General features: G+C 49.3%; 14 non-coding genes and 1 pseudogene across 14 annotated transcripts; all 15 read right to left on the bottom strand.

Annotated features, from left to right (window-relative positions):
• Positions 1–4,410: 4,410 nt before the first annotated feature.
• On the bottom strand, positions 4,411–4,512 carry LOC142711744 (U2 spliceosomal RNA; annotated as a pseudogene).
• Positions 4,513–5,804: 1,292 nt separating this feature from the next.
• Positions 5,805–5,995, bottom strand: LOC142711682 (U2 spliceosomal RNA). Its single transcript, XR_012870040.1, has one exon. It is a non-coding gene; the product is annotated as a U2 spliceosomal RNA (small nuclear RNA).
• Positions 5,996–7,307: 1,312 nt separating this feature from the next.
• Positions 7,308–7,498, bottom strand: LOC142711681 (U2 spliceosomal RNA). The gene has a single exon (XR_012870039.1). It is a non-coding gene; the product is annotated as a U2 spliceosomal RNA (small nuclear RNA).
• Positions 7,499–8,786: 1,288 nt separating this feature from the next.
• Positions 8,787–8,977, bottom strand: LOC142711680 (U2 spliceosomal RNA). Its single transcript, XR_012870038.1, has one exon. It is a non-coding gene; the product is annotated as a U2 spliceosomal RNA (small nuclear RNA).
• A 1,280-nt stretch (positions 8,978–10,257) lies between these two features.
• Positions 10,258–10,448, bottom strand: LOC142711679 (U2 spliceosomal RNA). The gene has a single exon (XR_012870037.1). It is a non-coding gene; the product is annotated as a U2 spliceosomal RNA (small nuclear RNA).
• Positions 10,449–11,756: 1,308 nt separating this feature from the next.
• Positions 11,757–11,947, bottom strand: LOC142711677 (U2 spliceosomal RNA). The gene has a single exon (XR_012870035.1). It is a non-coding gene; the product is annotated as a U2 spliceosomal RNA (small nuclear RNA).
• Positions 11,948–13,231: 1,284 nt separating this feature from the next.
• Positions 13,232–13,422, bottom strand: LOC142711676 (U2 spliceosomal RNA). The gene has a single exon (XR_012870034.1). It is a non-coding gene; the product is annotated as a U2 spliceosomal RNA (small nuclear RNA).
• Positions 13,423–14,727: 1,305 nt separating this feature from the next.
• On the bottom strand, positions 14,728–14,918 carry LOC142711675 (U2 spliceosomal RNA). The gene has a single exon (XR_012870033.1). It is a non-coding gene; the product is annotated as a U2 spliceosomal RNA (small nuclear RNA).
• A 1,285-nt stretch (positions 14,919–16,203) lies between these two features.
• LOC142711674 (U2 spliceosomal RNA) lies at positions 16,204–16,394 on the bottom strand. Its single transcript, XR_012870032.1, has one exon. It is a non-coding gene; the product is annotated as a U2 spliceosomal RNA (small nuclear RNA).
• A 1,284-nt stretch (positions 16,395–17,678) lies between these two features.
• Positions 17,679–17,869, bottom strand: LOC142711673 (U2 spliceosomal RNA). Its single transcript, XR_012870031.1, has one exon. It is a non-coding gene; the product is annotated as a U2 spliceosomal RNA (small nuclear RNA).
• Positions 17,870–19,168: 1,299 nt separating this feature from the next.
• Positions 19,169–19,359, bottom strand: LOC142711671 (U2 spliceosomal RNA). Its single transcript, XR_012870030.1, has one exon. It is a non-coding gene; the product is annotated as a U2 spliceosomal RNA (small nuclear RNA).
• A 1,300-nt stretch (positions 19,360–20,659) lies between these two features.
• LOC142711670 (U2 spliceosomal RNA) lies at positions 20,660–20,850 on the bottom strand. The gene has a single exon (XR_012870029.1). It is a non-coding gene; the product is annotated as a U2 spliceosomal RNA (small nuclear RNA).
• Positions 20,851–22,146: 1,296 nt separating this feature from the next.
• LOC142711669 (U2 spliceosomal RNA) lies at positions 22,147–22,337 on the bottom strand. The gene has a single exon (XR_012870028.1). It is a non-coding gene; the product is annotated as a U2 spliceosomal RNA (small nuclear RNA).
• A 1,269-nt stretch (positions 22,338–23,606) lies between these two features.
• LOC142711668 (U2 spliceosomal RNA) lies at positions 23,607–23,797 on the bottom strand. Its single transcript, XR_012870027.1, has one exon. It is a non-coding gene; the product is annotated as a U2 spliceosomal RNA (small nuclear RNA).
• Positions 23,798–25,073: 1,276 nt separating this feature from the next.
• Positions 25,074–25,264, bottom strand: LOC142711667 (U2 spliceosomal RNA). Its single transcript, XR_012870026.1, has one exon. It is a non-coding gene; the product is annotated as a U2 spliceosomal RNA (small nuclear RNA).
• Positions 25,265–25,680: the final 416 nt, after the last annotated feature.

The following is a 25,680-nucleotide window of genomic DNA, read 5'->3' as shown; positions in this document are numbered from 1 at the left end:
CTTGTACATAACAGTCCGCTTTACTCTGTCCATTTTCGAGCCCCAGATGAAGCGAAACACAGTCCTGGTAATGGCCCTCGAGACCGTTGCAAGAGGGGGCCATGCCTGTGCAGTGTATTGTAGCACAGGCAAGACTTCGTTACGCAGGACCATTGCCTTGCCCTCAATAGTGAGTTGTCTGAGGCTCCACAGTCCGATCCTTTGGTTGACTTTGGCCAAGCGTTCTTCCCACGACTTTAGGGCTGCACCTTCCTTACCGAACCAGACTCCCAGAATTTTGATGAAGTCCGGCTTGATAGTAAACGGGAAGGAGGCAGGAGAAGGCAGGTACCACTTTCCGAAGAGCATGGCTTCCGACTTCCCGCAGTTGACTTTTGCCCCTGAAGCGCGTCCGAACTCCTCACAGGTCTGGACGAGTGCAGTCACCGAACTCTGGTCAGCGCAGAAGACGGTCACGTCGTCCATGTACAGCGAGCATTTGACCTCGAAGTGTCCTGGACCTGGTGCGGTGATCCCTCTGATCTCTCCATTCTGCCGGATAGCCTCTGCGAAGAGCTCTATAACACAAACAAAAAGGAGAGGTGAAAGAGGACAGCCTTGTCTAACCCCCGACGATACAGGAAAGGGGTCAGTCTTCCAGCCGTTCACCAGCACCGAGCTGTAAATGTCGCAATACATCAGGTTAACATACAAACAGAACAACCTGCCAAGCCGCAGCCTACGCAGAGCCTTACCCATGAATTCGTGAGAGACCCGGTCAAAAGCCTTCTCCTGATCCAGACTGACCAGGGCCGCGTGTGTACGGCGGCTTTGCATGTAATGCACCGTGTCCCTCACCAGGGCAAGACTGTCGGCCACCCTACGGCCAGGAATGCCACAGGTTTGGTCCGATCCGATGATCTGTCCGATGACAACCTTCAGTCTGTTGGTCAATACTTTGGCGAGGATCTTGTAGTCCACGTTCAGGAGAGAGATGGGACGCCAGTTTTTCAGGTCACATCTCTCCCCCTTCCGCTTATACAAGATCGTGATCATGCCTTCTCTCAAGGACGGTGGCATTCTACCCTCCACCACCATCTCCTCATAGAGCTCCAGCAGGTCCGGACAGATCAAGTCCCCCAGCGCTACATAGAGCTCTGCTGGGAGACCATCACTGCCCGGGGTCCTGCCGGGTCTGAAGGATTTAGCGGCAGAGAGCAGTTCCTCCACCGTCAGGGGTACGTCCATAGCCTCCGTACCTGCAGGATCAAGATGATTAGTGATACCTGACAGGAATTTATCGGCGGCTTCGGGGTCAGTGGTTTTCCGGGAGTAGAGGCTTCGGTAGTAGTCTGTGACGACTCCCATCACCTCCTTCTTCCCAGAATGCATGTTTCCGGTCTCATCTCGGAGTTCCTTCAGGGGCGTGTGGCCGGCATGGAGTTTCCTGAAAAAGAACGAGTTACATTTCTCACCCTTCTCCAGGTTCTCCACCTTGGAACGAAAGACAATTCGCTTGGATTCCTCCTCAAAGTGCCTTTTCAGGCCCTTTTTGGCTTCCTCCAGCTCCTTCCTGACGTCCCAGCCGCATTGAAGGAGGTCTTGCAGGGATCGCAGCTGACGCTGCATCTCTCTGAAGTCTCTCTTCCTCTCACACGCCTGTTGACGACTTTTTGCCTGAAAGAAACAACGAAATTCAACTTTAACATATTCCCACCAGTCACAGGTTTTGTCAAAGAAAACTTTATCATTCCTCCAAACAATATAGGCGTCTCTAAGTTCCGCCAGTACCTCTTCTCTTTCCAGCAGGGCACAATTCAGCTTCCAGGAGCCAGGGCCGGGAGGAAAACCGTGGCCGATGGCACCCTGGAAGAGAATGGCCCTGTGGTCAGAGAAGAAGCAGGGGACCATGGAGTGCCCATGCTGCTTGACTGCCCGGGAGGTGAACACAAAGTCAATCCGAGAACGAAGTGAGCCATCGGGTCGGCTCCATGAATAGTTCACAGAGCCGATCCCCATGGAGCCCACAACGTCCTGCAAGGATGCTTCGGTTACCATCTCGATAAGCAGTTTGGAACTGACATCCAGCTTGATTGAAGTGCCGGAACTTCGTCCATCCTCTTCGATGGGGCAGTTGAAGTCCCCGGCCATCACCACTGCCCTAGTGGTGGCGAGCTGGGTCCGCAGGGTCCGGAATAGTTCCAGGCGCTCAGCCTTCATAGGGGGAGCGTACACGTTGATGAGCCTAATCGGCTCTCCCGCCCAGGAACCGTCTACGACCAACAAGCGGCCGCAGACGAGCTCCTGGACAGAGTCAACAGTAAATACGCTTCCCCTAATCAGGATGGCAACCCCTGCAGACCTACAGTCGCCCCCACCAGACCAGTAGGACGGGCCATGGGTCCACTGCCTGGCCAGATGATGGTATGACCTGGAAGAGGGGAGAGTACATTCCTGCAGCATAAATACATCACTCGACTGCTTGGAAAGAAAAGTTAGCACCATCTGACATCTAGTCCTATCTCTAACACTCCTCACATTGAGGCTAAAGATGTTAAGTTTAGCAGCCATGGGGGAGAATAAAGAAGGTTAGTGCAAACGATACACCTTAGTTACCAGTCCGGTCGGGCGGATCCTCCTCTCCTGGCGGGTCCGAAAGATCCAGCAGGCCCTCTGACAAAAATTGTTCCAGGATTGTAGCCACCTGGATGTCTGTTGTGAAGTCGATGACCTCAGGTTCAGACACGAGTTCCTCCACCATCTGCTCCATTTCCTCCTGCTGCGCAAGGGAATCTTCGCAGATTTCTACGACTTGTCGCTTTGAGGACTCAGCAGCTGGGCTGTCCCTCACCTTTCTCTTCCTCTGGATGGCACCTGAGGAGACAAGAGGGGGAAAATCCTCCAGGGAGAGGACTCCAGCAGCTGGAGGGGAAGATGTTAGTGCTGCTGGAGCTGGGGAGAAGGGAGGCTGGGTTGGGAGAGGTGCAGGTGACAGGACCACTGAGATGGGTGGGTAGGAGAAGGTTAGAGCCTCAGTGGGGGTGACAGGGGTTGGGGACGGGGGGGTGGGGAGGGCCGGGCGAGGGAGGGTGGGAAGGGTAGGGCGAGGGAGGGCCGGGAGACGGGGGGGAGGGACTGTCGTCTTCTTACCATCCTTCTTATTCCCGGTCTTCTGCGCCGCTGGAGCTCTGGCTGGGGCGGGGTTCCCTCTGGCCGGAGCTTTCGCCGCTACAGTTGCCCAGGATCGATCCCTCTTCGGGCAGTCCTTGTAGGAGTGGGCTGCTTGTCCGCAGAGGTTGCACATTGTCCGTTTCGGGCAGTCTTTGGTCTCGTGTCCTGTTACCCGGCAGTTCTTGCAGGCGTCCTCCTTGCAGTCCTTCACCGAATGACCCTTCTTGCTGCATCTCCTGCAGATCTGCGGCATGTCCGGGTAGTAGATGAGGCCGTAGGAGTTGCCCAGCGAGAATGACTGGGGCAGGTGCTGGAGGCCGTCTTCCGCGCTCGAATCCTTGTTCAGTCGGACGATTACCGACCACTTGCCAGTCCAGAAGCCGAGTCCGTTCAGGATGTGGGTGGGTTCCCTCACCACTGTGCAGAACCGCTTCAGGAGCGTGGTGATGTCTTTGCCGGGGGTGTGTGGGTTCCGCATTGAGACCGTCACCCGCCTTTCCTCTCTTTGGACAGGGCAGTTGCCCACAAAGCGAGAGAAAGGGGATTCAGGCCTCGCCGCTTTCACCATCTCCCAGTACCTTCTGCAGATGTTGATCGAAGCGAAGGTCACGAAGAACATCCCGGTCATGAAGGCCTGGATGCTGATGGTCTCCGGCTTAGCGAAGCCCTGGTCCAGGAGCATCTTCTGGCAGAACACTTCTTCCGTCATGTCCGGCACTCTCCCGTCCACCTCCTTCAGCTTCAGGGCCACAGTCTGCTTCATCCAGGGCTCCAGGGTTGGAGCAGCCTGGTTCGGCTTCCTGGTGGCCTGTTGGCTTGAGGAGGCTTCAGGAGGAGATGTCCTGGCCTGGGTCGGCTCACCTGGTCCATCAGCCTTCTTCTTCTGGGTGGCAGGGTTGCTGGTTGAGGCCATGGCTTCTTCCAGCTGTTCCTGTCGCTTGGGGAGGATCTTCGATAGCTCTTTCCCGAAGGGGGCGGAGCTATGCAAATCTTCTCCTTGCTGGCCGAGGTTCTTCCACGAAATTTCTTCCGCAGCGGTTCCTCGTCGAGCTTCTTCTGCGGCCGAGCTTCTTCAAAGATCCCCTTCAGCAGCGGCTCTTCTCCGAAGGTCTCTGTCGCAGTTCTCCTTCTTCTTCCCGGCAGCGATCTCCCGGAGCTTCTTCCCCGATGGCGGCTTCTCCCTTCTGGATCGTCGTCTTCGCTGGTTCTTCTCCGCAGTTCGTCGCCGGCTTCGTCTGGAACGCTCTTGGATCGCTAAGCTAGTGTTTATAGCCCCCAGTGGTTCTCCGAGCTATCTATCCTTACAAGGACTGATAAGAACAGATACTACACTTGATCTTAGCCAAAAGGCCGAGAAGCGATAACCCGAACGGGCCGCGCGTTGCCCGAGCCTGCCCGATACTGCTGTTCAGCCCTTGCAGCGATTCAGCCTACTTCTAGGCAATTCCATGGGGCCCTGCAGGCTCACACACTCACAGCTACACGGGAGGTGAATAAAGGCCGGAGAGGAAGCCAGACAGGATTTGCTTCTTTTGCTTGCACCACAATGCAGTGCTGAAAGAGGAGGAATCTACATAAAAACGCCTTCCTGGCAACGCCCAAATGCCCTGCTGCCATGCAGATAAACACTGGCAGCGGCAGCAAGTGCATGCCCACAGCCACCCCTTGTTCCTTCACACCTTGTATCAGCTGTAATCCAGTCCAGTCCAGTGCTGCCTGCTGAGCAGCACTGACCAACACTGCCTGGGCCCAGGCTTTTATCTCTGAGGCCCCATTATGATGTCAGAAAGCTGGCTCTGGAATCCTGAGGGCTCCACTATGACACGTGCAAAGTTCCGTCTGAACTTTATATAAGACGGTGAGGCTCAGTCAGTCACTCAGTGTTGCCTGAGAGGGCAACACTGCAACAGCCGGCCGCCAGGCTGTCTTTTTTTTGCACAGCTAGTTGCCTCCAGGAGGCCACAAGAGGGAGACAAGGGACTGCAAAATGGAAAATAGGCATCCACCAACTTTACAGACAACTTCTCCTTGCTCCTACAACCTCCATCCTTGCACAGTTTGTTATTCTTCTAGGTAACATAGTAACAAATCCAAATTGCTGCTCTCTTTGTAGGCAAGCAAGGCTTTGTTGCAACTGCAATTCTTACTTCTTCTTGAAATGTAGGGACGACAGTACATTCCATCACATCCATCTAGTGTACACAGGTAGGTCCATTGTGGCGGGCAGGCGAGCGGGCGGGCTGCTTTATTGGCTGTTTGCTGTTCCCCTACTCCACTCCACTATTTGACTGTTGTGCTGCATCAATCAATCAATCAATCAATCAATCAATCAATCAATCAATCAATCAATCAATCAGTGGCTGGCTCAGGTGCAGCTCTTTAACTTACCTAAAAGGGAGGGCGGAGAGAAGACAAGGAAGGTGAATGAGGTGTTCCAATGTGAAATGCCGGAAACACAGAAACACAGACGACACACAACAAGAGGTGGCAATCTATTCATTAATTGCATTTAATCAATGAGCTCATTATCACTCATGCATTGTCCAACAGGTGTTGAAATAATGGGATTAAAAGGGGAGATCCCTTCAGAAAGACAAAAACAATAGCAAAGACAAAAAACACTTTTGGAATCTGCTTTTAGTCAACACATAAGGAAAGGGTGCACCGGTCCTGGAAATACTGCAATACCAGGTCAATGCGTGGAGTGGACAGAGCAAGCTCTATTTCCATCTCCCTGTTCTAAAAATCCATTTAATATATGGTCCCCAGATAGGGGACGTATCAGATATTAAACTGATAAGAACAGATACTACACTTGATCTTAGCCAAAAGGCCGAGAAGCGATAACCCGAACGGGCCGCGCGTTGCCCGAGCCTGCCCGATACTGCTGTTCAGCCCTTGCAGCGATTCAGCCTACTTCTAGGCAATTCCATGGGGCCCTGCAGGCTCACACACTCACAGCTACACGGGAGGTGAATAAAGGCCGGAGAGGAAGCCAGACAGGATTTGCTTCTTTTGCTTGCACCACAATGCAGTGCTGAAAGAGGAGGAATCTACATAAAAACGCCTTCCTGGCAACGCCCAAATGCCCTGCTGCCATGCAGATAAACACTGGCAGCGGCAGCAAGTGCATGCCCACAGCCACCCCTTGTTCCTTCACACCTTGTATCAGCTGTAATCCAGTCCAGTCCAGTGCTGCCTGCTGAGCAGCACTGACCAACACTGCCTGGGCCCAGGCTTTTATCTCTGAGGCCCCATTATGATGTCAGAAAGCTGGCTCTGGAATCCTGAGGGCTCCACTATGACACGTGCAAAGTTCCGTCTGAACTTTATATAAGACGGTGAGGCTCAGTCAGTCACTCAGTGTTGCCTGAGAGGGCAACACTGCAACAGCCGGCCGCCAGGCTGTCTTTTTTTTGCACAGCTAGTTGCCTCCAGGAGGCCACAAGAGGGAGACAAGGGACTGCAAAATGGAAAATAGGCATCCACCAACTTTACAGACAACTTCTCCTTGCTCCTACAACCTCCATCCTTGCACAGTTTGTTATTCTTCTAGGTAACATAGTAACAAATCCAAATTGCTGCTCTCTTTGTAGGCAAGCAAGGCTTTGTTGCAACTGCAATTCTTACTTCTTCTTGAAATGTAGGGACGACAGTACATTCCATCACATCCATCTAGTGTACACAGGTAGGTCCATTGTGGCGGGCAGGCGAGCGGGCGGGCTGCTTTATTGGCTGTTTGCTGTTCCCCTACTCCACTCCACTATTTGACTGTTGTGCTGCATCAATCAATCAATCAATCAATCAATCAATCAATCAATCAATCAATCAATCAATCAATCAATCAATCAATCAATCAGTGGCTGGCTCAGGTGCAGCTCTTTAACTTACCTAAAAGGGAGGGCGGAGAGAAGACAAGGAAGGTGAATGAGGTGTTCCAATGTGAAATGCCGGAAACACAGAAACACAGACGACACACAACAAGAGGTGGCAATCTATTCATTAATTGCATTTAATCAATGAGCTCATTATCACTCATGCATTGTCCAACAGGTGTTGAAATAATGGGATTAAAAGGGGAGATCCCTTCAGAAAGACAGAAACAATAGCAAAGACAAAAAACACTTTTGGAATCTGCTTTTAGTCAACACATAAGGAAAGGGTGCACCGGTCCTGGAAATACTGCAATACCAGGTCAATGCGTGGAGTGGACAGAGCAAGCTCTATTTCCATCTCCCTGTTCTAAAAATCCATTTAATATATGGTCCCCAGATAGGGGACGTATCAGATATTAAACTGATAAGAACAGATACTACACTTGATCTTAGCCAAAAGGCCGAGAAGCGATAACCCGAACGGGCCGCGCGTTGCCCGAGCCTGCCCGATACTGCTGTTCAGCCCTTGCAGCGATTCAGCCTACTTCTAGGCAATTCCATGGGGCCCTGCAGGCTCACACACTCACAGCTACACGGGAGGTGAATAAAGGCCGGAGAGGAAGCCAGACAGGATTTGCTTCTTTTGCTTGCACCACAATGCAGTGCTGAAAGAGGAGGAATCTACATAAAAACGCCTTCCTGGCAACGCCCAAATGCCCTGCTGCCATGCAGATAAACACTGGCAGCGGCAGCAAGTGCATGCCCACAGCCACCCCTTGTTCCTTCACACCTTGTATCAGCTGTAATCCAGTCCAGTCCAGTGCTGCCTGCTGAGCAGCACTGACCAACACTGCCTGGGCCCAGGCTTTTATCTCTGAGGCCCCATTATGATGTCAGAAAGCTGGCTCTGGAATCCTGAGGGCTCCACTATGACACGTGCAAAGTTCCGTCTGAACTTTATATAAGACGGTGAGGCTCAGTCAGTCACTCAGTGTTGCCTGAGAGGGCAACACTGCAACAGCCGGCCGCCAGGCTGTCTTTTTTTTGCACAGCTAGTTGCCTCCAGGAGGCCACAAGAGGGAGACAAGGGACTGCAAAATGGAAAATAGGCATCCACCAACTTTACAGACAACTTCTCCTTGCTCCTACAACCTCCATCCTTGCACAGTTTGTTATTCTTCTAGGTAACATAGTAACAAATCCAAATTGCTGCTCTCTTTGTAGGCAAGCAAGGCTTTGTTGCAACTGCAATTCTTACTTCTTCTTGAAATGTAGGGACGACAGTACATTCCATCACATCCATCTAGTGTACACAGGTAGGTCCATTGTGGCGGGCAGGCGAGCGGGCGGGCTGCTTTATTGGCTGTTTGCTGTTCCCCTACTCCACTCCACTATTTGACTGTTGTGCTGCATCAATCAATCAATCAATCAATCAATCAATCAATCAATCAATCAATCAATCAGTGGCTGGCTCAGGTGCAGCTCTTTAACTTACCTAAAAGGGAGGGCGGAGAGAAGACAAGGAAGGTGAATGAGGTGTTCCAATGTGAAATGCCGGAAACACAGAAACACAGACGACACACAACAAGAGGTGGCAATCTATTCATTAATTGCATTTAATCAATGAGCTCATTATCACTCATGCATTGTCCAACAGGTGTTGAAATAATGGGATTAAAAGGGGAGATCCCTTCAGAAAGACAGAAACAATAGCAAAGACAAAAAACACTTTTGGAATCTGCTTTTAGTCAACACATAAGGAAAGGGTGCACCGGTCCTGGAAATACTGCAATACCAGGTCAATGCGTGGAGTGGACAGAGCAAGCTCTATTTCCATCTCCCTGTTCTAAAAATCCATTTAATATATGGTCCCCAGATAGGGGACGTATCAGATATTAAACTGATAAGAACAGATACTACACTTGATCTTAGCCAAAAGGCCGAGAAGCGATAACCCGAACGGGCCGCGCGTTGCCCGAGCCTGCCCGATACTGCTGTTCAGCCCTTGCAGCGATTCAGCCTACTTCTAGGCAATTCCATGGGGCCCTGCAGGCTCACACACTCACAGCTACATGGGAGGTGAATAAAGGCCGGAGAGGAAGCCAGACAGGATTTGCTTCTTTTGCTTGCACCACAATGCAGTGCTGAAAGAGGAGGAATCTACATAAAAACGCCTTCCTGGCAACGCCCAAATGCCCTGCTGCCATGCAGATAAACACTGGCAGCGGCAGCAAGTGCATGCCCACAGCCACCCCTTGTTCCTTCACACCTTGTATCAGCTGTAATCCAGTCCAGTCCAGTGCTGCCTGCTGAGCAGCACTGACCAACACTGCCTGGGCCCAGGCTTTTATCTCTGAGGCCCCATTATGATGTCAGAAAGCTGGCTCTGGAATCCTGAGGGCTCCACTATGACACGTGCAAAGTTCCGTCTGAACTTTATATAAGACGGTGAGGCTCAGTCAGTCACTCAGTGTTGCCTGAGAGGGCAACACTGCAACAGCCGGCCGCCAGGCTGTCTTTTTTTTGCACAGCTAGTTGCCTCCAGGAGGCCACAAGAGGGAGACAAGGGACTGCAAAATGGAAAATAGGCATCCACCAACTTTACAGACAACTTCTCCTTGCTCCTACAACCTCCATCCTTGCACAGTTTGTTATTCTTCTAGGTAACATAGTAACAAATCCAAATTGCTGCTCTCTTTGTAGGCAAGCAAGGCTTTGTTGCAACTGCAATTCTTACTTCTTCTTGAAATGTAGGGACGACAGTACATTCCATCACATCCATCTAGTGTACACAGGTAGGTCCATTGTGGCGGGCAGGCGAGCGGGCGGGCTGCTTTATTGGCTGTTTGCTGTTCCCCTACTCCACTCCACTATTTGACTGTTGTGCTGCATCAATCAATCAATCAATCAATCAATCAATCAATCAATCAATCAGTGGCTGGCTCAGGTGCAGCTCTTTAACTTACCTAAAAGGGAGGGCGGAGAGAAGACAAGGAAGGTGAATGAGGTGTTCCAATGTGAAATGCCGGAAACACAGAAACACAGACGACACACAACAAGAGGTGGCAATCTATTCATTAATTGCATTTAATCAATGAGCTCATTATCACTCATGCATTGTCCAACAGGTGTTGAAATAATGGGATTAAAAGGGGAGATCCCTTCAGAAAGACAGAAACAATAGCAAAGACAAAAAACACTTTTGGAATCTGCTTTTAGTCAACACATAAGGAAAGGGTGCACCGGTCCTGGAAATACTGCAATACCAGGTCAATGCGTGGAGTGGACAGAGCAAGCTCTATTTCCATCTCCCTGTTCTAAAAATCCATTTAATATATGGTCCCCAGATAGGGGACGTATCAGATATTAAACTGATAAGAACAGATACTACACTTGATCTTAGCCAAAAGGCCGAGAAGCGATAACCCGAACGGGCCGCGCGTTGCCCGAGCCTGCCCGATACTGCTGTTCAGCCCTTGCAGCGATTCAGCCTACTTCTAGGCAATTCCATGGGGCCCCGCAGGCTCACACACTCACAGCTACACGGGAGGTGAATAAAGGCCGGAGAGGAAGCCAGACAGGATTTGCTTCTTTTGCTTGCACCACAATGCAGTGCTGAAAGAGGAGGAATCTACATAAAAACGCCTTCCTGGCAACGCCCAAATGCCCTGCTGCCATGCAGATAAACACTGGCAGCGGCAGCAAGTGCATGCCCACAGCCACCCCTTGTTCCTTCACACCTTGTATCAGCTGTAATCCAGTCCAGTCCAGTGCTGCCTGCTGAGCAGCACTGACCAACACTGCCTGGGCCCAGGCTTTTATCTCTGAGGCCCCATTATGATGTCAGAAAGCTGGCTCTGGAATCCTGAGGGCTCCACTATGACACGTGCAAAGTTCCGTCTGAACTTTATATAAGACGGTGAGGCTCAGTCAGTCACTCAGTGTTGCCTGAGAGGGCAACACTGCAACAGCCGGCCGCCAGGCTGTCTTTTTTTTGCACAGCTAGTTGCCTCCAGGAGGCCACAAGAGGGAGACAAGGGACTGCAAAATGGAAAATAGGCATCCACCAACTTTACAGACAACTTCTCCTTGCTCCTACAACCTCCATCCTTGCACAGTTTGTTATTCTTCTAGGTAACATAGTAACAAATCCAAATTGCTGCTCTCTTTGTAGGCAAGCAAGGCTTTGTTGCAACTGCAATTCTTACTTCTTCTTGAAATGTAGGGACGACAGTACATTCCATCACATCCATCTAGTGTACACAGGTAGGTCCATTGTGGCGGGCAGGCGAGCGGGCGGGCTGCTTTATTGGCTGTTTGCTGTTCCCCTACTCCACTCCACTATTTGACTGTTGTGCTGCATCAATCAATCAATCAATCAATCAATCAATCAATCAATCAATCAATCAATCAATCAATCAATCAATCAATCAGTGGCTGGCTCAGGTGCAGCTCTTTAACTTACCTAAAAGGGAGGGCGGAGAGAAGACAAGGAAGGTGAATGAGGTGTTCCAATGTGAAATGCCGGAAACACAGAAACACAGACGACACACAACAAGAGGTGGCAATCTATTCATTAATTGCATTTAATCAATGAGCTCATTATCACTCATGCATTGTCCAACAGGTGTTGAAATAATGGGATTAAAAGGGGAGATCCCTTCAGAAAGACAGAAACAATAGCAAAGACAAAAAACACTTTTGGAATCTGCTTTTAGTCAACACATAAGGAAAGGGTGCACCGGTCCTGGAAATACTGCAATACCAGGTCAATGCGTGGAGTGGACAGAGCAAGCTCTATTTCCATCTCCCTGTTCTAAAAATCCATTTAATATATGGTCCCCAGATAGGGGACGTATCAGATATTAAACTGATAAGAACAGATACTACACTTGATCTTAGCCAAAAGGCCGAGAAGCGATAACCCGAACGGGCCGCGCGTTGCCCGAGCCTGCCCGATACTGCTGTTCAGCCCTTGCAGCGATTCAGCCTACTTCTAGGCAATTCCATGGGGCCCTGCAGGCTCACACACTCACAGCTACACGGGAGGTGAATAAAGGCCGGAGAGGAAGCCAGACAGGATTTGCTTCTTTTGCTTGCACCACAATGCAGTGCTGAAAGAGGAGGAATCTACATAAAAACGCCTTCCTGGCAACGCCCAAATGCCCTGCTGCCATGCAGATAAACACTGGCAGCGGCAGCAAGTGCATGCCCACAGCCACCCCTTGTTCCTTCACACCTTGTATCAGCTGTAATCCAGTCCAGTCCAGTGCTGCCTGCTGAGCAGCACTGACCAACACTGCCTGGGCCCAGGCTTTTATCTCTGAGGCCCCATTATGATGTCAGAAAGCTGGCTCTGGAATCCTGAGGGCTCCACTATGACACGTGCAAAGTTCCGTCTGAACTTTATATAAGACGGTGAGGCTCAGTCAGTCACTCAGTGTTGCCTGAGAGGGCAACACTGCAACAGCCGGCCGCCAGGCTGTCTTTTGTTTTGCACAGCTAGTTGCCTCCAGGAGGCCACAAGAGGGAGACAAGGGACTGCAAAATGGAAAATAGGCATCCACCAACTTTACAGACAACTTCTCCTTGCTCCTACAACCTCCATCCTTGCACAGTTTGTTATTCTTCTAGGTAACATAGTAACAAATCCAAATTGCTGCTCTCTTTGTAGGCAAGCAAGGCTTTGTTGCAACTGCAATTCTTACTTCTTCTTGAAATGTAGGGACGACAGTACATTCCATCACATCCATCTAGTGTACACAGGTAGGTCCATTGTGGCGGGCAGGCGAGCGGGTGGGCTGCTTTATTGGCTGTTTGCTGTTCCCCTACTCCACTCCACTATTTGACTGTTGTGCTGCATCAATCAATCAATCAATCAATCAATCAATCAATCAATCAATCAATCAGTGGCTGGCTCAGGTGCAGCTCTTTAACTTACCTAAAAGGGAGGGCGGAGAGAAGACAAGGAAGGTGAATGAGGTGTTCCAATGTGAAATGCCGGAAACACAGAAACACAGACGACACACAACAAGAGGTGGCAATCTATTCATTAATTGCATTTAATCAATGAGCTCATTATCACTCATGCATTGTCCAACAGGTGTTGAAATAATGGGATTAAAAGGGGAGATCCCTTCAGAAAGACAGAAACAATAGCAAAGACAAAAACACTTTTGGAATCTGCTTTTAGTCAACACATAAGGAAAGGGTGCACCGGTCCTGGAAATACTGCAATACCAGGTCAATGCGTGGAGTGGACAGAGCAAGCTCTATTTCCATCTCCCTGTTCTAAAAATCCATTTAATATATGGTCCCCAGATAGGGGACGTATCAGATATTAAACTGATAAGAACAGATACTACACTTGATCTTAGCCAAAAGGCCGAGAAGCGATAACCCGAACGGGCCGCGCGTTGCCCGAGCCTGCCCGATACTGCTGTTCAGCCCTTGCAGCGATTCAGCCTACTTCTAGGCAATTCCATGGGCCCTGCAGGCTCACACACTCACAGCTACACGGGAGGTGAATAAAGGCCGGAGAGGAAGCCAGACAGGATTTGCTTCTTTTGCTTGCACCACAATGCAGTGCTGAAAGAGGAGGAATCTACATAAAAACGCCTTCCTGGCAACGCCCAAATGCCCTGCTGCCATGCAGATAAACACTGGCAGCGGCAGCAAGTGCATGCCCACAGCCACCCCTTGTTCCTTCACACCTTGTATCAGCTGTAATCCAGTCCAGTCCAGTGCTGCCTGCTGAGCAGCACTGACCAACACTGCCTGGGCCCAGGCTTTTATCTCTGAGGCCCCATTATGATGTCAGAAAGCTGGCTCTGGAATCCTGAGGGCTCCACTATGACACGTGCAAAGTTCCGTCTGAACTTTATATAAGACGGTGAGGCTCAGTCAGTCACTCAGTGTTGCCTGAGAGGGCAACACTGCAACAGCCGGCCGCCAGGCTGTCTTTTTTTTTGCACAGCTAGTTGCCTCCAGGAGGCCACAAGAGGGAGACAAGGGACTGCAAAATGGAAAATAGGCATCCACCAACTTTACAGACAACTTCTCCTTGCTCCTACAACCTCCATCCTTGCACAGTTTGTTATTCTTCTAGGTAACATAGTAACAAATCCAAATTGCTGCTCTCTTTGTAGGCAAGCAAGGCTTTGTTGCAACTGCAATTCTTACTTCTTCTTGAAATGTAGGGACGACAGTACATTCCATCACATCCATCTAGTGTACACAGGTAGGTCCATTGTGGCGGGCAGGCGAGCGGGCGGGCTGCTTTATTGGCTGTTTGCTGTTCCCCTACTCCACTCCACTATTTGACTGTTGTGCTGCATCAATCAATCAATCAATCAATCAATCAATCAATCAATCAATCAATCAATCAATCAATCAATCAATCAGTGGCTGGCTCAGGTGCAGCTCTTTAACTTACCTAAAAGGGAGGGCGGAGAGAAGACAAGGAAGGTGAATGAGGTGTTCCAATGTGAAATGCCGGAAACACAGAAACACAGACGACACACAACAAGAGGTGGCAATCTATTCATTAATTGCATTTAATCAATGAGCTCATTATCACTCCATGCATTGTCCAACAGGTGTTGAAATAATGGGATTAAAAGGGGAGATCCCTTCAGAAAGACAGAAACAATAGCAAAGACAAAAAACACTTTTGGAATCTGCTTTTAGTCAACACATAAGGAAAGGGTGCACCGGTCCTGGAAATACTGCAATACCAGGTCAATGCGTGGAGTGGACAGAGCAAGCTCTATTTCCATCTCCCTGTTCTAAAAATCCATTTAATATATGGTCCCCAGATAGGGGACGTATCAGATATTAAACTGATAAGAACAGATACTACACTTGATCTTAGCCAAAAGGCCGAGAAGCGATAACCCGAACGGGCCGCGCGTTGCCCGAGCCTGCCCGATACTGCTGTTCAGCCCTTGCAGCGATTCAGCCTACTTCTAGGCAATTCCATGGGGCCCTGCAGGCTCACACACTCACAGCTACACGGGAGGTGAATAAAGGCCGGAGAGGAAGCCAGACAGGATTTGCTTCTTTTGCTTGCACCACAATGCAGTGCTGAAAGAGGAGGAATCTACATAAAAACGCCTTCCTGGCAACGCCCAAATGCCCTGCTGCCATGCAGATAAACACTGGCAGCGGCAGCAAGTGCATGCCCACAGCCACCCCTTGTTCCTTCACACCTTGTATCAGCTGTAATCCAGTCCAGTCCAGTGCTGCCTGCTGAGCAGCACTGACCAACACTGCCTGGGCCCAGGCTTTTATCTCTGAGGCCCCATTATGATGTCAGAAAGCTGGCTCTGGAATCCTGAGGGCTCCACTATGACACGTGCAAAGTTCCGTCTGAACTTTATATAAGACGGTGAGGCTCAGTCAGTCACTCAGTGTTGCCTGAGAGGGCAACACTGCAACAGCCGGCCGCCAGGCTGTCTTTTTTTTGCACAGCTAGTTGCCTCCAGGAGGCCACAAGAGGGAGACAAGGGACTGCAAAATGGAAAATAGGCATCCACCAACTTTACAGACAACTTCTCCTTGCTCCTACAACCTCCATCCTTGCACAGTTTGTTATTCTTCTAGGTAACATAGTAACAAATCCAAATTGCTGCTCTCTTTGTAGGCAAGCAAGGCTTTGTTGCAACTGCAATTCTTACTTCTTCTTGAAATGTAGGGACGACAGTACATTCCATCACATCCATCTAGTGTACACAGGTAGGTCCATTGTGGCGGGCAGGCGAGCGGGCGGGCTGCTTTATTGGCTGTTTGCTGTTCCCCTACTCCACTCCACTATTTGACTGTTGTGCTGCAATCAATCAATCAATCAATCAATCAATCAATCAATCAATCAATCAATCAGTGGCTGGCTCAGGTGCAGCTCTTTAACTTACCTAAAAGGGAGGGCGGAGAGAAGACAAGGAAGGTGAATGAGGTGTTCCAATGTGAAATGCCGGAAACACAGAAACACAGACGACACACAACAAGAGGTGGCAATCTATTCATTAATTGCATTTAATCAATGAGCTCATTATCACTCATGCATTGTCCAACAGGTGTTGAAATAATGGGATTAAAAGGGGAGATCCCTTCAGAAAGACAGAAACAATAGCAAAGACAAAAAACACTTTTGGAATCTGCTTTTAGTCAACACATAAGGAAAGGGTGCACCGGTCCTGGAAATACTGCAATACCAGGTCAATGCGTGGAGTGGACAGAGCAAGCTCTATTTCCATCTCCCTGTTCTAAAAATCCATTTAATATATGGTCCCCAGATAGGGGACGTATCAGATATTAAACTGATAAGAACAGATACTACACTTGATCTTAGCCAAAAGGCCGAGAAGCGATAACCCGAACGGGCCGCGCGTTGCCCGAGCCTGCCCGATACTGCTGTTCAGCCCTTGCAGCGATTCAGCCTACTTCTAGGCAATTCCATGGGGCCCTGCAGGCTCACACACTCACAGCTACACGGGAGGTGAATAAAGGCCGGAGAGGAAGCCAGACAGGATTTGCTTCTTTTGCTTGCACCACAATGCAGTGCTGAAAGAGGAGGAATCTACATAAAAACGCCTTCCTGGCAACGCCCAAATGCCCTGCTGCCATGCAGATAAACACTGGCAGCGGCAGCAAGTGCATGCCCACAGCCACCCCTTGTTCCTTCACACCTTGTATCAGCTGTAATCCAGTCCAGTCCAGTGCTGCCTGCTGAGCAGCACTGACCAACACTGCCTGGGCCCAGGCTTTTATCTCTGAGGCCCCATTATGATGTCAGAAAGCTGGCTCTGGAATCCTGAGGGCTCCACTATGACACGTGCAAAGTTCCGTCTGAACTTTATATAAGACGGTGAGGCTCAGTCAGTCACTCAGTGTTGCCTGAGAGGGCAACACTGCAACAGCCGGCCGCCAGGCTGTCTTTTTTTTGCACAGCTAGTTGCCTCCAGGAGGCCACAAGAGGGAGACAAGGGACTGCAAAATGGAAAATAGGCATCCACCAACTTTACAGACAACTTCTCCTTGCTCCTACAACCCCCATCCTTGCACAGTTTGTTATTCTTCTAGGTAACATAGTAACAAATCCAAATTGCTGCTCTCTTTGTAGGCAAGCAAGGCTTTGTTGCAACTGCAATTCTTACTTCTTCTTGAAATGTAGGGACGACAGTACATTCCATCACATCCATCTAGTGTACACAGGTAGGTCCATTGTGGCGGGCAGGCGAGCGGGCGGGCTGCTTTATTGGCTGTTTGCTGTTCCCCTACTCCACTCCACTATTTGACTGTTGTGCTGCATCAATCAATCAATCAATCAATCAATCAATCAATCAATCAATCAATCAGTGGCTGGCTCAGGTGCAGCTCTTTAACTTACCTAAAAGGGAGGGCGGAGAGAAGACAAGGAAGGTGAATGAGGTGTTCCAATGTGAAATGCCGGAAACACAGAAACACAGACGACACACAACAAGAGGTGGCAATCTATTCATTAATTGCATTTAATCAATGAGCTCATTATCACTCATGCATTGTCCAACAGGTGTTGAAATAATGGGATTAAAAGGGGAGATCCCTTCAGAAAGACAGAAACAATAGCAAAGACAAAAAACACTTTTGGAATCTGCTTTTAGTCAACACATAAGGAAAGGGTGCACCGGTCCTGGAAATACTGCAATACCAGGTCAATGCGTGGAGTGGACAGAGCAAGCTCTATTTCCATCTCCCTGTTCTAAAAATCCATTTAATATATGGTCCCCAGATAGGGGACGTATCAGATATTAAACTGATAAGAACAGATACTACACTTGATCTTAGCCAAAAGGCCGAGAAGCGATAACCCGAACGGGCCGCGCGTTGCCCGAGCCTGCCCGATACTGCTGTTCAGCCCTTGCAGCGATTCAGCCTACTTCTAGGCAATTCCATGGGGCCCTGCAGGCTCACACACTCACAGCTACACGGGAGGTGAATAAAGGCCGGAGAGGAAGCCAGACAGGATTTGCTTCTTTTGCTTGCACCACAATGCAGTGCTGAAAGAGGAGGAATCTACATAAAAACGCCTTCCTGGCAACGCCCAAATGCCCTGCTGCCATGCAGATAAACACTGGCAGCGGCAGCAAGTGCATGCCCACAGCCACCCCTTGTTCCTTCACACCTTGTATCAGCTGTAATCCAGTCCAGTCCAGTGCTGCCTGCTGAGCAGCACTGACCAACACTGCCTGGGCCCAGGCTTTTATCTCTGAGGCCCCATTATGATGTCAGAAAGCTGGCTCTGGAATCCTGAGGGCTCCACTATGACACGTGCAAAGTTCCGTCTGAACTTTATATAAGACGGTGAGGCTCAGTCAGTCACTCAGTGTTGCCTGAGAGGGCAACACTGCAACAGCCGGCCGCCAGGCTGTCTTTTTTTTGCACAGCTAGTTGCGCCACAAGAGGGAGACAAGGGACTGCAAAATGGAAAATAGGCATCCACCAACTTTACAGACAACTTCTCCTTGCTCCTACAACCTCCATCCTTGCACAGTTTGTTATTCTTCTAGGTAACATAGTAACAAATCCAAATTGCTGCTCTCTTTGTAGGCAAGCAAGGCTTTGTTGCAACTGCAATTCTTACTTCTTCTTGAAATGTAGGGACGACAGTACATTCCATCACATCCATCTAGTGTACACAGGTAGGTCCATTGTGGCGGGCAGGCGAGCGGGCGGGCTGCTTTATTGGCTGTTTGCTGTTCCCCTACTCCACTCCACTATTTGACTGTTGTGCTGCATCAATCAATCAATCAATCAATCAATCAATCAATCAATCAATCAATCAATCAATCAATCAATCAATCAATCAGTGGCTGGCTCAGGTGCAGCTCTTTAACTTACCTAAAAGGGAGGGCGGAGAGAAGACAAGGAAGGTGAATGAGGTGTTCCAATGTGAAATGCCGGAAACACAGAAACACAGACGACACACAACAAGAGGTGGCAATCTATTCATTAATTGCATTTAATCAATGAGCTCATTATCACTCATGCATTGTCCAACAGGTGTTGAAATAATGGGATTAAAAGGGGAGATCCCTTCAGAAAGACAGAAACAATAGCAAAGACAAAAAACACTTTTGGAATCTGCTTTTAGTCAACACATAAGGAAAGGGTGCACCGGTCCTGGAAATACTGCAATACCAGGTCAATGCGTGGAGTGGACAGAGCAAGCTCTATTTCCATCTCCCTGTTCTAAAAATCCATTTAATATATGGTCCCCAGATAGGGGACGTATCAGATATTAAACTGATAAGAACAGATACTACACTTGATCTTAGCCAAAAGGCCGAGAAGCGATAACCCGAACGGGCCGCGCGTTGCCCGAGCCTGCCCGATACTGCTGTTCAGCCCTTGCAGCGATTCAGCCTACTTCTAGGCAATTCCATGGGGCCCTGCAGGCTCACACACTCACAGCTACACGGGAGGTGAATAAAGGCCGGAGAGGAAGCCAGACAGGATTTGCTTCTTTTGCTTGCACCACAATGCAGTGCTGAAAGAGGAGGAATCTACATAAAAACGCCTTCCTGGCAACGCCCAAATGCCCTGCTGCCATGCAGATAAACACTGGCAGCGGCAGCAAGTGCATGCCCACAGCCACCCCTTGTTCCTTCACACCTTGTATCAGCTGTAATCCAGTCCAGTCCAGTGCTGCCTGCTGAGCAGCACTGACCAACACTGCCTGGGCCCAGGCTTTTATCTCTGAGGCCCCATTATGATGTCAGAAAGCTGGCTCTGGAATCCTGAGGGCTCCACTATGACACGTGCAAAGTTCCGTCTGAACTTTATATAAGACGGTGAGGCTCAGTCAGTCACTCAGTGTTGCCTGAGAGGGCAACACTGCAACAGCCGGCCGCCAGGCTGTCTTTTTTTTGCACAGCTAGTTGCCTCCAGGAGGCCACAAGAGGGAGACAAGGGACTGCAAAATGGAAAATAGGCATCCACCAACTTTACAGACAACTTCTCCTTGCTCCTACAACCTCCATCCTTGCACAGTTTGTTATTCTTCTAGGTAACATAGTAACAAATCCAAATTGCTGCTCTCTTTGTAGGCAAGCAAGGCTTTGTTGCAACTGCAATTCTTACTTCTTCTTGAAATGTAGGGACGACAGTACATTCCATCACATCCATCTAGTGTACACAGGTAGGTCCATTGTGGCGGGCAGGCGAGCGGGCGGGCTGCTTTATTGGCTGTTTGCTGTTCCCCTACTCCACTCCACTATTTGACTGTTGTGCTGCATCAATCAATCAATCAATCAATCAATCAATCAATCAATCAATCAATCAATCAATCAATCAATCAGTGGCTGGCTCAGGTGCAGCTCTTTAACTTACCTAAAAGGGAGGGCGGAGAGAAGACAAGGAAGGTGAATGAGGTGTTCCAATGTGAAATGCCGGAAACACAGAAACACAGACGACACACAACAAGAGGTGGCAATCTATTCATTAATTGCATTTAATCAATGAGCTCATTATCACTCATGCATTGTCCAACAGGTGTTGAAATAATGGGATTAAAAGGGGAGATCCCTTCAGAAAGACAGAAACAATAGCAAAGACAAAAAACACTTTTGGAATCTGCTTTTAGTCAACACATAAGGAAAGGGTGCACCGGTCCTGGAAATACTGCAATACCAGGTCAATGCGTGGAGTGGACAGAGCAAGCTCTATTTCCATCTCCCTGTTCTAAAAATCCATTTAATATATGGTCCCCAGATAGGGGACGTATCAGATATTAAACTGATAAGAACAGATACTACACTTGATCTTAGCCAAAAGGCCGAGAAGCGATAACCCGAACGGGCCGCGCGTTGCCCGAGCCTGCCCGATACTGCTGTTCAGCCCTTGCAGCGATTCAGCCTACTTCTAGGCAATTCCATGGGGCCCTGCAGGCTCACACACTCACAGCTACACGGGAGGTGAATAAAGGCCGGAGAGGAAGCCAGACAGGATTTGCTTCTTTTGCTTGCACCACAATGCAGTGCTGAAAGAGGAGGAATCTACATAAAAACGCCTTCCTGGCAACGCCCAAATGCCCTGCTGCCATGCAGATAAACACTGGCAGCGGCAGCAAGTGCATGCCCACAGCCACCCCTTGTTCCTTCACACCTTGTATCAGCTGTAATCCAGTCCAGTCCAGTGCTGCCTGCTGAGCAGCACTGACCAACACTGCCTGGGCCCAGGCTTTTATCTCTGAGGCCCCATTATGATGTCAGAAAGCTGGCTCTGGAATCCTGAGGGCTCCACTATGACACGTGCAAAGTTCCGTCTGAACTTTATATAAGACGGTGAGGCTCAGTCAGTCACTCAGTGTTGCCTGAGAGGGCAACACTGCAACAGCCGGCCGCCAGGCTGTCTTTTTTTTGCACAGCTAGTTGCCTCCAGGAGGCCACAAGAGGGAGACAAGGGACTGCAAAATGGAAAATAGGCATCCACCAACTTTACAGACAACTTCTCCTTGCTCCTACAACCTCCATCCTTGCACAGTTTGTTATTCTTCTAGGTAACATAGTAACAAATCCAAATTGCTGCTCTCTTTGTAGGCAAGCAAGGCTTTGTTGCAACTGCAATTCTTACTTCTTCTTGAAATGTAGGGACGACAGTACATTCCATCACATCCATCTAGTGTACACAGGTAGGTCCATTGTGGCGGGCAGGCGAGCGGGCGGGCTGCTTTATTGGCTGTTTGCTGTTCCCCTACTCCACTCCACTATTTGACTGTTGTGCTGCATCAATCAATCAATCAATCAATCAATCAATCAATCAATCAATCAATCAATCAATCAATCAGTGGCTGGCTCAGGTGCAGCTCTTTAACTTACCTAAAAGGGAGGGCGGAGAGAAGACAAGGAAGGTGAATGAGGTGTTCCAATGTGAAATGCCGGAAACACAGAAACACAGACGACACACAACAAGAGGTGGCAATCTATTCATTAATTGCATTTAATCAATGAGCTCATTATCACTCATGCATTGTCCAACAGGTGTTGAAATAATGGGATTAAAAGGGGAGATCCCTTCAGAAAGACAGAAACAATAGCAAAGACAAAAAACACTTTTGGAATCTGCTTTTAGTCAACACATAAGGAAAGGGTGCACCGGTCCTGGAAATACTGCAATACCAGGTCAATGCGTGGAGTGGACAGAGCAAGCTCTATTTCCATCTCCCTGTTCTAAAAATCCATTTAATATATGGTCCCCAGATAGGGGACGTATCAGATATTAAACTGATAAGAACAGATACTACACTTGATCTTAGCCAAAAGGCCGAGAAGCGATAACCCGAACGGGCCGCGCGTTGCCCGAGCCTGCCCGATACTGCTGTTCAGCCCTTGCAGCGATTCAGCCTACTTCTAGGCAATTCCATGGGGCCCTGCAGGCTCACACACTCACAGCTACACGGGAGGTGAATAAAGGCCGGAGAGGAAGCCAGACAGGATTTGCTTCTTTTGCTTGCACCACAATGCAGTGCTGAAAGAGGAGGAATCTACATAAAAACGCCTTCCTGGCAACGCCCAAATGCCCTGCTGCCATGCAGATAAACACTGGCAGCGGCAGCAAGTGCATGCCCACAGCCACCCCTTGTTCCTTCACACCTTGTATCAGCTGTAATCCAGTCCAGTCCAGTGCTGCCTGCTGAGCAGCACTGACCAACACTGCCTGGGCCCAGGCTTTTATCTCTGAGGCCCCATTATGATGTCAGAAAGCTGGCTCTGGAATCCTGAGGGCTCCACTATGACACGTGCAAAGTTCCGTCTGAACTTTATATAAGACGGTGAGGCTCAGTCAGTCACTCAGTGTTGCCTGAGAGGGCAACAATGCAACAGCCGGCCGCCAGGCTGTCTTTTTTTTGCACAGCTAGTTGCCTCCAGGAGGCCACAAGAGGGAGACAAGGGACTGCAAAATGGAAAATAGGCATCCACCAACTTTACAGACAACTTCTCCTTGCTCCTACAACCTCCATCCTTGCACAGTTTGTTATTCTTCTAGGTAACATAGTAACAAATCCAAATTGCTGCTCTCTTTGTAGGCAAGCAAGGCTTTGTTGCAACTGCAATTCTTACTTCTTGAAATGTAGGGACGACAGTACATTCCATCACATCCATCTAGTGTACACAGGTAGGTCCATTGTGGCGGGCAGGCGAGCGGGCGGGCTGCTTTATTGGCTGTTTGCTGTTCCCCTACTCCACTCCACTATTTGACTGTTGTGCTGCATCAATCAATCAATCAATCAATCAATCAATCAATCAGTGGCTGGCTCAGGTGCAGCTCTTTAACTTACCTAAAAGGGAGGGCGGAGAGAAGACAAGGAAGGTGAATGAGGTGTTCCAATGTGAAATGCCGGAAACACAGAAACACAGACGACACACAACAAGAGGTGGCAATCTATTCATTAATTGCATTTAATCAATGAGCTCATTATCACTCATGCATTGTCCAACAGGTGTTGAAATAATGGGATTAAAAGGGGAGATCCCTTCAGAAAGACAGAAACAATAGCAAAGACAAAAAACACTTTTGGAATCTGCTTTTAGTCAACACATAAGGAAAGGGTGCACCGGTCCTGGAAATACTGCAATACCAGGTCAATGCGTGGAGTGGACAGAGCAAGCTCTATTTCCATCTCCCTGTTCTAAAAATCCATTTAATATATGGTCCCCAGATAGGGGACGTATCAGATATTAAACTGATAAGAACAGATACTACACTTGATCTTAGCCAAAAGGCCGAGAAGCGATAACCCGAACGGGCCGCGCGTTGCCCGAGCCTGCCCGATACTGCTGTTCAGCCCTTGCAGCGATTCAGCCTACTTCTAGGCAATTCCATGGGGCCCTGCAGGCTCACACACTCACAGCTACACGGGAGGTGAATAACGGCCGGAGAGGAAGCCAGACAGGATTTGCTTCTTTTGCTTGCACCACAATGCAGTGCTGAAAGAGGAGGAATCTACATAAAAACGCCTTCCTGGCAACGCCCAAATGCCCTGCTGCCATGCAGATAAACACTGGCAGCGGCAGCAAGTGCATGCCCACAGCCACCCCTTGTTCCTTCACACCTTGTATCATCTGTAATCCAGTCCAGTCCAGTGCTGCCTGCTGAGCAGCACTGACCAACACTGCCTGGGCCCAGGCTTTTATCTCTGAGGCCCCATTATGATGTCAGAAAGCTGGCTCTGGAATCCTGAGGGCTCCACTATGACACGTGCAAAGTTCCGTCTGAACTTTATATAAGACGGTGAGGCTCAGTCAGTCACTCAGTGTTGCCTGAGAGGGCAACACTGCAACAGCCGGCCGCCAGGCTGTCTTTTTTTTGCACAGCTAGTTGCCTCCAGGAGGCCACAAGAGGGAGACAAGGGACTGCAAAATGGAAAATAGGCATCCACCAACTTTACAGACAACTTCTCCTTGCTCCTACAACCTCCATCCTTGCACAGTTTGTTATTCTTCTAGGTAACATAGTAACAAATCCAAATTGCTGCTCTCTTTGTAGGCAAGCAAGGCTTTGTTGCAACTGCAATTCTTACTTCTTCTTGAAATGTAGGGACGACAGTACATTCCATCACATCCATCTAGTGTACACAGGTAGGTCCATTGTGGCGGGCAGGCGAGCGGGCGGGCTGCTTTATTGGCTGTTTGCTGTTCCCCTACTCCACTCCACTATTTGACTGTTGTGCTGCATCAATCAATCAATCAATCAATCAATCAATCAATCAATCAGTGGCTGGCTCAGGTGCAGCTCTTTAACTTACCTAAAAGGGAGGGCGGAGAGAAGACAAGGAAGGTGAATGAGGTGTTCCAATGTGAAATGCCGGAAACACAGAAACACAGACGACACACAACAAGAGGTGGCAATCTATTCATTAATTGCATTTAATCAATGAGCTCATTATCACTCATGCATTGTCCAACAGGTGTTGAAATAATGGGATTAAAAGGGGAGATCCCTTCAGAAAGACAGAAACAATAGCAAAGACAAAAAACACTTTTGGAATCTGCTTTTAGTCAACACATAAGGAAAGGGTGCACCGGTCCTGGAAATACTGCAATACCAGGTCAATGCGTGGAGTGGACAGAGCAAGCTCTATTTCCATCTCCCTGTTCTAAAAATCCATTTAATATATGGTCCCCAGATAGGGGACGTATCAGATATTAAACTGATAAGAACAGATACTACACTTGATCTTAGCCAAAAGGCCGAGAAGCGATAACCCGAACGGGCCGCGCGTTGCCCGAGCCTGCCCGATACTGCTGTTCAGCCCTTGCAGCGATTCAGCCTACTTCTAGGCAATTCCATGGGGCCCTGCAGGCTCACACACTCACAGCTACACGGGAGGTGAATAAAGGCCGGAGAGGAAGCCAGACAGGATTTGCTTCTTTTGCTTGCACCACAATGCAGTGCTGAAAGAGGAGGAATCTACATAAAAACGCCTTCCTGGCAACGCCCAAATGCCCTGCTGCCATGCAGATAAACACTGGCAGCGGCAGCAAGTGCATGCCCACAGCCACCCCTTGTTCCTTCACACCTTGTATCAGCTGTAATCCAGTCCAGTCCAGTGCTGCCTGCTGAGCAGCACTGACCAACACTGCCTGGGCCCAGGCTTTTATCTCTGAGGCCCCATTAT

This window comes from Rhinoderma darwinii, unplaced genomic scaffold (genome assembly GCF_050947455.1).
Source record: "Rhinoderma darwinii isolate aRhiDar2 unplaced genomic scaffold, aRhiDar2.hap1 Scaffold_431, whole genome shotgun sequence".
In the NCBI taxonomy this organism is placed as follows: domain Eukaryota; kingdom Metazoa; phylum Chordata; class Amphibia; order Anura; family Rhinodermatidae; genus Rhinoderma; species Rhinoderma darwinii.
This window is presented reverse-complemented; position numbering and strand designations above follow the sequence as displayed.